At 40.0% G+C, this 10,784-nt stretch overlaps 1 protein-coding gene across 2 annotated transcripts in view; it reads left to right on the top strand.

The window, feature by feature from the left end:
• The first annotated feature begins 8,426 nt into the window (after positions 1-8,426).
• The window catches only part of LOC137240600 (uncharacterized), a 50,275-nt gene continuing 47,917 nt past the window's right edge, over positions 8,427-10,784 (top strand). The window contains exon 1 of one of the 2 annotated variants that reach the window (XM_067767090.1): positions 8,427-8,532. The gene's annotated coding sequence lies outside the window, so the exon portion shown is untranslated. Of the gene's footprint in view, positions 8,533-8,684; positions 8,704-10,784 lie in introns of those variants that run through there. The other variant, XM_067767092.1, reaches the window with a different exon arrangement.

The following is a 10,784-nucleotide window of genomic DNA, read 5'->3' as shown; positions in this document are numbered from 1 at the left end:
ACGGCGACCTTGTAACTGGTGTCCAGAGAGTGCTTAGATTATGGAGGAAACACTTCTCTGTTCTCCTAAATGAAGGCAGCAATTCACCACGCAGAGATGAAGAACCCGATCCCGCAATCGATGATGATGGAATATATGTCCCCCGCCCGATTATGACGAAGTTAGAATAGCAATAAACAGATTGAAAAACAACAAGGCCGTGGTCGCTGATGGATTGCCTGCGGAGCTATTCATGTACGGCGGCGAGGAGTTGGTAAGGCGCATGCAGCAGCTTCTTAGCAAAATATGGGCGGAAGAGTGCATGCCCGACGGTTGGTATCTAAGTGTTCTTTGCCCAGTCCACAAGAAGGGGGATACTGCAAAATGCACCAACTATCGTGGAATCAGCCTTCTTAATATCGCATATAAGGTCCTTTCAAGTGTATTGTGCGAATGATTGAAGCCCACCGTGAACCGGCTTATTGGACCTTATCAGTCTTGGAAAAAAAACCCGTGAAAAAAGAATCGACACACATCACCTCTTCGTCGACTTTAAAGCCGCCTTCGACAGCACGAAAAGGAGCTGCCTATATGCCGCTATGTCTGAATTTGGTTTCCCCGCAATATTTATACAGCTGTGCAAAATGACGTTGAGCAACACCATCAGCTCGGTCAGAATTGGGAAGGACCTCTCCGAGCCGTTCGAAACTAAACGAGGTTTCAGACAGGGTGACCCCCTACCGTGCGATTTCTTTAATTTTATGCCGGAGAAAATTATACTAGCTGCAGAACTTAACCGCACTGGAACAATATACTATAAAAGCGTGCAATTACTGGCATATGCTGATGACATTGATATCATCGGCCTAAACACCCGCGCTGTTAGTTCTGCTTACTCCAAACTGGAAAAAGAAGCAGTAAAGATGGGTTTGATGGTGAATGAGGACAAAACGAAGTACCTGCTTTCATCGAGAAAAGAGTCAGCGCATACGCGCCTTGGCAACCACGCTACTGTTGGCAGCCATAATTTCGAAATAGTAAAAGACTTCGTTTATTTGGGAACCAGCATCAACACAAGCAACAACATCAGCACTGAAATCCAGCGAAGAATCAATCTTGCCAATAAATGCTACTTTGGACTAGGTAGGCAATTGAAAAGTAAAGTCCTCTCTCGGCGAACGAAAATCATACTCTACAAGTCACTTATCGTACCCGTCCTGCTATATGGGGCAGAAGCATGGACCATGACAACAGCAGATGAAGCGGCTTTGGGAGTGTTCGAGAGAAAAGTTCTTCGAAAGATTTATGGACCTCTACGCGCTGGCGATGGCGAGTACCGAAGAAGATTTAATGGTGAGCTGTACGAGCTATAAGCAGACATCAACATAGTCCAGCGAATTAAAACGCAGCGGCTGCGCTGGCTAGACCATGTTATGCGAATGAAAGGTGATGCTCCGGCCAAGAAAGTGTTTCTAACGGAACCCGCCTATGGAAGCAGGGGTAGAGGGCGGCCCCCATTCCGCTGCAAGGACCAGGTAGAAAACGATTTATACTCCCTTGATGTGACCAATTGGCGCCGGTTGGCGGAGCGAAGGAGTGACTGGCGCGCCTTGTTCGACGGCCATAACCGTTTAGACGGTTAAGCGCCAATTAAGTAAGTAAGTAAGATATTGTTATCATAGACCGAATAAAGAATAATAATAATAATAAATAATAATAATAATAATTACAGAGATTTATCGTCCCGGTATCTTTGTTATTGACTTCAATAAGTAAGGCCATGCTAAACTATTACGTCCATATATGTTTGTTTAATTTGAAACAGGTCTTCGTTATAACAAAAAATTTATATTTACGTCATATCCAACTAAGAGTTTTAGTCTGTGCAGCGCTACAGAAGACTTTCGAGGAATGTTTTTTTGTTTCCTACAACAAGAACACCAAAACTATCGTATTACACATTATTTATGTAAAAACTTCGCTAAAACAATGGAATTCTAAATATAGTTACAAAAATTGTAACTCGCTGTTATTGTTTTGCCCTAAAAATGAGACCACTAAGATAAGAGGAATGTTACAGTTATGGATTGTAATTTAGAATATATGAATGTATTTTTAGGGATGGAAACACACTTAAAAGTATTGCGATCACTTCCAAGTGGGACTGTAAAACTTTTCATCAGACTCGAAGTCCATTAAAAGCGCAAAGTTAGTTTACTTTAGACGCATTCATTTGAATTTTACCGCTCATTACATTTTAAGTTTTTTTATTTTTATTAGAAGCCAAAAGTAATGTAAACTCGCACTGGTCCTGTGTATCCCTTCTGCATTGGCGTTAGGTGGCACTGATATGCTGAAAACAAGAGTTTCTGTAATGGCTTTCGTAGCAAGGTATTTATTTTTTTTTTCCTATATTTTCAAAGTGGCTAAAAATTTACCCTCTTCTGACCGTTGAAAATACATCACTATCATTTCAGATAGCGTACATCTTCTGTATTTTTTTATTTACTTCACCTGGTGATTCCACCATGGGTTATGCCTTGTAAGTATTTTTATCATAGCCACTACTACTTTTTCAATATCAAAAATAAAAATAAAATGTAAATTGATACAAACTGCATTACCCCTGTGCTGAGCTCGAAAAGAAATCTTGGAGCTGCTATCGACATGAAGACTATCGACACATTCATTCTATGTATGTGAAATCTTTATTCACCGACCAGTTTAATCCAAATCGAAATAGTCGCGTAAACAATAGAAAGTGCGATACATTTTAACACCGATGTTTCCAGATATACAGAATGGGCAGGCTTAGCTGTGTACCGAAATAGTGTAATTCAGGGAGAAATTGTAGCCGCAATGTGCAAAATTAAAAAAAAAAAAAAATTTTTTCTAACATTAAGGGTATCATAAGTTCGCAAATTAATCGAATGTTTTTATTATACCTTTCATGAAAATGAAAAGGTATATTATACTATGTTCAAACAGAAAAATAAATTGAGGCAATTTCAATTTAAATTGAGTGGTGTTCATAAAACTCAATTTAGCTTAAACAATAGTAATTTGATAGCCGGTCGGCCCATCTCTACAGCAACAACATACATTTGTTCAGAATGTCAAAATGTGCGTGTTGGAATTAGGCGAATGGAATGGAATGGAAAACATAAAACTTTGAAATTTTTGTGTGTTGTAACAAAATGTATTCAAGGTTTTGGTTTCATTTTGAGTTTGCTATCCTCTTTTGACAATTCCTACTCCAGTGAAATGAAAAAAATAATATCAGCTGTTGAGATGAGGCAACCATATAGTTGAGCCATGCGCAACTGACGTTTAAATCTACTCAATAAACGCACCTTACAAGGTTGTATTTGCAGTTTATTACGCAATTTTTTTTAAATTGGCAATTTGTTATTACAATTTATTATATGATAAATTGCGTAATAAATTGCCCAAATGGTATAAATTGCCAATTTGGTGTGTGTTTGTACCTAGTATTAATTTTGTCACGAATCTCAAAATTGTAAGTCCTTAAAGGAAAATAGATAGACCCACCAATAAATATACCGAAATGATCAGGATGAAGAGCAATAATAAAGCGTTTTACTATTTCGAAATTATGACTTCCAACAGTGGCATGTTACCAAGGCGCAGCAGGTACATGGTTTTGTCTCCATTCACCATCAAACTCATCTTTTTTCCTTCTTTTTTCAGTTTAGAGTAGGCAGAACTTACGAAACAGGCGTTCAGCCGATGATATCAATGTCGTCAGCATACACCAGTAACTGCACGCTCTTATAGAATATTGTTCCAGAGCGGTTAAGTTCAACGGCTACTATAATTTCCCCCAAGCAACAAATTAAAGAAATCGCATGACAGGGAGTCACCATGTCTGAAACCTTGTTTACTTTCGAACAACCCGGGAAGGTCTTTCACAACAACTGATGACGCTGCGTATCAATTTTGCATGGAATGCTCAAATTCTCAGAACGTCCGCAAGGAAAACTCTTTCGTGCCTTGATAGGAAATATATTGAGAGAAGACACTTTGAAGAGATTCACAGGTATAATCCAGACAGCCTGTTCGTCCTGATGTCGCGTTATGTAAATTTTTCCCAAAATATTTAATAAACCTAAATTAAAAATTTATTAGAACAAGTAAGGAAGGCTAAGTTCGGGTGTAACCGAACATTACATACTCAGTTGAGAGCTATGGAGACAAAATAAGGAAAATCCCCATGTAGGAAAACGAACCTAGGGTAACCCTGGAATGTGTTTGTATGACATGCGTATCAAATGAAAGGTATTAAAGAGTATTTTAAGAGAGAGTAGGCCATAGTTCTATGGATGGACGCCATTTAGGGAAATCGCCATAAAGGTGGACCAGGGCTGACTCTAGAATATGTTTGTACGATATGGGTATCAAATGAAAGGTGTTACTGACCATTTTAAGAGGGAGTGGGTCTTAGGTCTATCGGTGGACGCCTTTTCGAGATATCGCCATTAGGGTGGGCCAGGGGTGACTCTAGAATGTTTGTACGATATGGGTATCAAACGAAAGGTGTTACTGAGCATTTTAAGAGGGAGTGGGCATTAGGTCTTTAGGTGGACGCCTTTTCGAGATATCGCCATTAGGGTGGGCCAGGGGTGACTCTAGAATGTGTTTGTACGATATGGGTATCAAATGAAAGGTGGTAATGAGTATTTTAAAAGGGAGTAATCCTTAGTTCTATAGGTGGACGCCTTTTCCAGATATCGCCATAAAGGTCGACCAAGGGTGACTCTAGAATGTTTGTACGATATGGGTATCAAACGAAAGGTGTTACTGAGCATTTTAAGAGGGAGTGGGCATTAGGTCTATAGGTGGACGCCTTTTCGAGATATCGCCATTAGGGTGGGCCAGGGTGACTCTAGAATGTGTTTGTACGATATGGGTATCAAATGAAAGGTGGTAATGAGTATTTTAAAAGGGAGTAATCCTTAGTTCTATAGGTGGACGCCTTTTCGAGATATCGCCATAAAGGTGGACCAAGGGTGACTCTAGAATGTTTGTACGATATGGGTATCAAACAAAAGGTTTTACTGAGCATTTTAAGAGGGAGTGGGCATTAGGTCTATAGGTGGACGCCTTTTCGAGATATCGCCATTAGGGTGGACCAGGGGTGACTCTAGAATGTTTGTACGATATGGATATCAAACGAAAGGTGTTACTGAGCATTTTAAGAGGGAGTGGGCATTAGGTCTATAGGTGGACGCCTTTTCGAGATATCGCCATTAGGGTGGGCCAGGGGTGACTCTAGAATGTGTTTGTACGATATGGGTATCAAATGAAAGGTGGTAATGAGTATTTTAAAAGGGAGTAATCCTTAGTTCTATAGGTGGACGCCTTTTCGAGATATCGCCATAAAGATGGACCAAGGGTGACTCTAGAATGTTTGTACGATATGGGTATCAAACGAAAGGTGTTACTGAGCATTTTAAGAGGGAGTGGGCATTAGGTCTATAGGTGGAAGCCTTTTCGACATATCGCCATAAAGGTGGACCAGGGGTGACTCTAGAATGTTTGTACGATATGGATATCAAACGAAAGGTGTTACTGAGCATTTTAAGAGGGAGTGCGCATTAGGTCTATAGGTGGACGCCTTTTCGAGATATCGCCATTAGGGTGGGCTAGGGGTGACTCTAGAATGTTTGTACGATATGGGTATCAAACGAAAGGTATTACTGAGCATTTTAAGAGGGAGTGGACATTAGTTCTATAGGTGGACGCCTTTTCGAGATATCGCCATTAGGGTGGGCCAGGGGTGACTCTAGAATGTGTTTGTACGATATGGGTATCAAATGAAAGGTGGCAATGAGAATTTTAAAAGGGAGTAATCCTTAGTTCTATAGGTGGACGCCTTTTCGACATATCGCCATAAAGGTGGACCAAGGGTGACTCTAGAATGTTTGTACGATATGGGTATCAAACGAAAGGTGTTACTAAGCATTTTAAGAGGGAGTAGGCATTAGGTCTATAGGTGGACGCCTTTTCGAGATATCGCCATTAGGGTGGACCAGGGGTGACTCTAGAATGTTTGTACGATATGGATATCAAACGAAAGGTGTTACTGAGCATTTTAAGAGGGAGTGGGCATTAGGTCTATAGTTGGACCCCTTTTCCAGATATCGCCATTAGGGCGGGCCAGGGTTGACTCTAGAATGTGTTTGTACGATATGGATATCAAATTAAATGTATTAATGAGGGTTTTAAAAGCGAGTGGCCTTAGATGTATATGTTATGGCGTTCTCGCGTTATCGACCAAAATGTGGACCAGGTGATCCAGAAAATCATCTCTCGGGTACTGCTAATTTATTTATATATGCAATACCACTAACAGTATTCCTGCCAATATTCCAAGGGCTGTTGATTTCGCCTTGTAGAACTTTTTATTTTCTTCTACTTAATATGGTAGGTGTCACACCCATTTTACAAAGTAATAAATAAACCAATCCAGTTACCATGTTTCATCCCTTTTTTCGTATTTGGTATAGAAATATGGCATTTTTTTCATTTTTCGTAATTTTCGATATCGATAAAGTGGGCGTGGTTATGGTCGGATTTCGGCCATTTTTTATACCAAGATAAAGTGAGTTCAGATAAGTACGTGGGCTAAGCTTAGTAAAGATATATCGGTTTTTGCTCAAGTTATTGTGTTAACGGCCGAGCGGAAGGACAGACTGTGGACTGTGTATAAAAACTGGGCATGGCTTCCACCGTTTTCGCCCATTTTCATAGAAAACAGTTACCGTCATAGAATCTATGCCCCTACCAAATTTGAGAAGGATTGGTAAATTTTTGTTCGACTTATGGCATTAAAAGTATTCTAGACAAACTAAATGAAAATGGGCGGAGCCACGCCCATTTTGAAATTTTCTTTTATTTTTGTATTTTGTTGCATCATATCATTACTGGATTTGAATTTTGACTTAATTTACTTATATACAGTAAAGATATTAAATTTTTTGTTAAAATTTGAATTAAAAAAAATTTTTTTTTTAAAAGTGGGCGTGTTCTTCATCCAATTTTGCTAATTTTTATTTAGCACATATACAGTAATAGTAGTAACGTCCCTGCCAAATTTCATCATGATATCTTCAAAGACTGCCAAATTACAGCTTGCAAAACTTTTAAATTACCTTCTTGTAAAATTGCGCGGTGCCACGCCCATTGTCCAAAATCTTACTAATTTTCTATTCTGCGTCATAACGTCAACTCATCTACCAAGTTTCATCGCTTTAACCACCTTTGGCAATGAATTATCGCATTTTTTCGGTTTTTCGAAATTTTCGATATCGAAAAAGTGGACGTGGTTATAGTCCGATATCGTTCATTTTAAATAGCGATCTGAGATGAGTGCCCAGGAATCTACATACCAAATTTCATCAAGATACCTCAAAATTTACTCAAGTTATCGTGTTAACGGACAGACGGACGGACGGACGGACGGACGGACATGGCTCAATCAAATTTTTTTTCGATACTGATGATTTTGATATATGGAAGTCTATATCTATCTCGATTCCTTTATACCTGTACAACCAACCGTTATCCAATCAAAGTTAATATACTCTGTGAGCTCTGCTCAACTGAGTATAAAAATTAAGTTATGCAGTAAAACGAGATTTATAACATAAAGCACTCAAATTTAGGTCGGTCATGTCGTATACGTAACATTTGAAACATTTTGAAATAGTTAACAGTGGTGTAAAAGCTTTCTGTTAACTAAGCTGCTGTGCTGTAAATATCGCAGACATCTACCAAGCTGAAATGTGAACAGCGCCAAAAACAAATATTTAATTTAACGAAAAGTACAGGGTGGGACTTGAGAGAAATGTATTAAATTTTGGTGGTTGATTTGAAAAGCGCGTTGACTGACGTACAAACAAGTGAGAAGAAATTTATTTATAAAGCAAAGATTTAAACTTAATACTTCGTATTAAAGTTTACATTTCTTTAGAGATAGATATTTAAAAAAAATCCGCAAAATTCTTTCATTTTATATAAGCAAAGAAGCAACACTGTGCCGTCGCAGCACAGTTCAGTTGTAGGCGCACGAACGAAGTAACAACCCTTAATTTACAACGACAACAATAATAACCATACGATGATGATAACAATAATAACAATTTGCGTCAACACAGACATCCGACTCTTCTATGTCATTGCTACTACAATAAAGACGGCTGTGTAAAAGACCAACACCAATTACAACTACAATGATAACAGCAAACATTGCAGACATATTTGCAGGAATATTTACGAACTTTTCGTCTAAAAGCGGCGAACGATGGTGGGTATTGTGTGGGTCATTGTGCAGGCCAATACATGCACAGACATACATAATCAACTCGCCAAAAGGCTCGAGTCACAGGTTCGAGTTGAGTTACATTGAAAGCTTCAATACGTCGTAAATTTTCCGGCACAATAGACGCGATTTTTTGCATAACGCATAGTGAAGGCGTGAAAGAATTTTTTCAAATTTTTTCTATTAAATAATTGAAAGGCTGTTAATATGTATGTGTTAGTTTTAGTGTTTATTTGGCTTCTGATTTATTGAGTTTTATAAGAATAAAGTAATTTTGAAAAATCAGCGTCGAAAAGAAACACAAAAAATCCTAACACAAAGATATCGATCGAGCAGTGAAAATTGATAAAATTATTCGTTTTCAAAATAAAAATAAAAATGTATAAAATAATTAGAATATTTTAAGTGTATATAGTGAAAATTAACATTTTACATATTTCAGGATACATTTTTCCCACGCATTGAGCATTAAGGGCGCAAACACACATACACACACCCACATGCACAATCGTGCAATTGTGGCGGCGATTACTGTTGTTGTTGTTGCAGTTTACTGTATATATGTATCTTGCAGTAAACACCATCTCATCTGCTATTACTATTCTTTCCACCTGTGTGCCCAGCTGCCCAACTGCATCCGTAGCATTTGTTGGATATACATTTCAGCTGTCATTCATTCGACCAATGATCCCACTTGCCACCTCCCTTCCTCTCGCTCACAACGGTTTTTTATGTATATTAATGAATGCGGCTATAAAAGTCGTAGTAAAATAACTAACTTGTAATATCCTCGCAAAAAAATATTTGCAACGTGCGCATGTACGTACTTAATGTTGTGTGAGTTTCTGCAAAATCGTAATTATACGCGAATAAATAAATGTGCCGGCTTTTGCATTGAATGCGTACGCATTAAAAGATGTGTAAATACTTGGAACTCATTATTATTTCCTTAAAGAGAGACGGCATAGTGATTAATTTATTTTTACTAATTAATTTTAAAACAATTACGCTAATCATATCTACTTTCTACTTCCTCTACTTTTTACTACCTAGCACCAATTTGGAAAGACCAAATGTTTGATGATTCTCCACATAGTCCTCTCTTTGACGTTGTAACCACGCTTCCCAAGGCCGTCGGTTCTATGTACCGGAGCGACTCGGGATTTTTCGCGACCAAGGTCTGCCATTTCAGTGTAACCCCATTTAATTTGTTGCGTCCCTCCAACAAATTGTCATCCTCCCAGCAGCTCCTTGCAGCGGGACTGCTCCATATTCTCTTGCTCCGGGAAGGTATCGAACCCAATCCAGGTCCGTCTCCTGACCCCGGTCCTGAGAAATGGTTTTGCTGCATATGCCGGAAAAGAATCTTTTTAGAACGGTCATACTCTTGTCAGTGTGTCTCGTGTAAGGGATGGTTGCATCGGACAGGTTGTTCTGGGCTAGATCCCAAAACCAAACGTCCACGTAACTTCTATAAATCTTTTGTGGCTCCTTGCTGTTCACGCCCTAGGACGTCCCGTAGTCTGCGCCTTAGCGCTCCCCCACTACCTTCCAACAGCCCCGCTGCTCAGCAAGCCACAACAAGTACCCGCTGCTGCTCGCGCCCCACGGCGCCACCAACTCATACGGCTGCTCCCACTCATACCTACAACCTCCGTAACGAAGTCGGGAACAATGCCGAGCATCAGCCCCTGCCCCCGTCTTCTCCCCCCATATTTTCCGGCAGCAATTGTGTAGGATAGGGAAACATACTCTTAATCCCTACCTCCCTTTTGCACCGTTTGCCAGCGCAGAATATATATGTTTGCGACATCCGCTTAATGCAGCGCCTGTCATGGACGGTGCCACTTTCCTAGATGTTCTGGTCTCTCTGGTTTCATTGTGCCATTGCCAGGCCCCATACTCAAATACACCGGGTACCCCAATGCTTACCCAAGGACGTTCAGTCCCAGGGCCACAACAGCAGTTGCGTCCTAGCCTTCCACAACCCAGGCGTAGTCACCCGTCACTTACTTCCAGAGTGGCGACGTCTCCCCCTATGCACTTCAGAATTCTGCAGTTAAACTGTAATGGATTAACTGGGAAGATCACGGAGATAGTCGATTTCATGAAGCGGCACAACATCCGCATTGCAGCGATTCAAGAGACTAAACTCTCAGCAAGATCTGCACTGCAGACTTGTTCTGGGTATAATGTCCACAAAAAAGATCGCGAGAGCGGAAATGGAGGCGCGTTTATCATACACCACTCAGTGCAATATCATATATTTGATCCTGCCATCGACCGCAGTGTCTTAGAACGTCAAGGCTTATCTGTCCGGTCAGGCGATGCAAACCTAGAAATCATCAACATCTACATCCCTCCTGCCACCTGTTGCCCCAGTGGATACCGCCCTAATATCAGCGCCTTACTCACTGGCAACAATCGCATTATCTTAGGCGAATTCAATGCCCATTACGAT

The sequence above is a fragment of the Eurosta solidaginis genome, chromosome 2 (assembly GCF_040869045.1).
Source record: "Eurosta solidaginis isolate ZX-2024a chromosome 2, ASM4086904v1, whole genome shotgun sequence".
NCBI lineage: Eukaryota > Metazoa > Arthropoda > Insecta > Diptera > Tephritidae > Eurosta > Eurosta solidaginis.
Note: the sequence above shows the minus strand (reverse complement) of the source record. Positions and strands in the feature narration are given on the sequence as shown.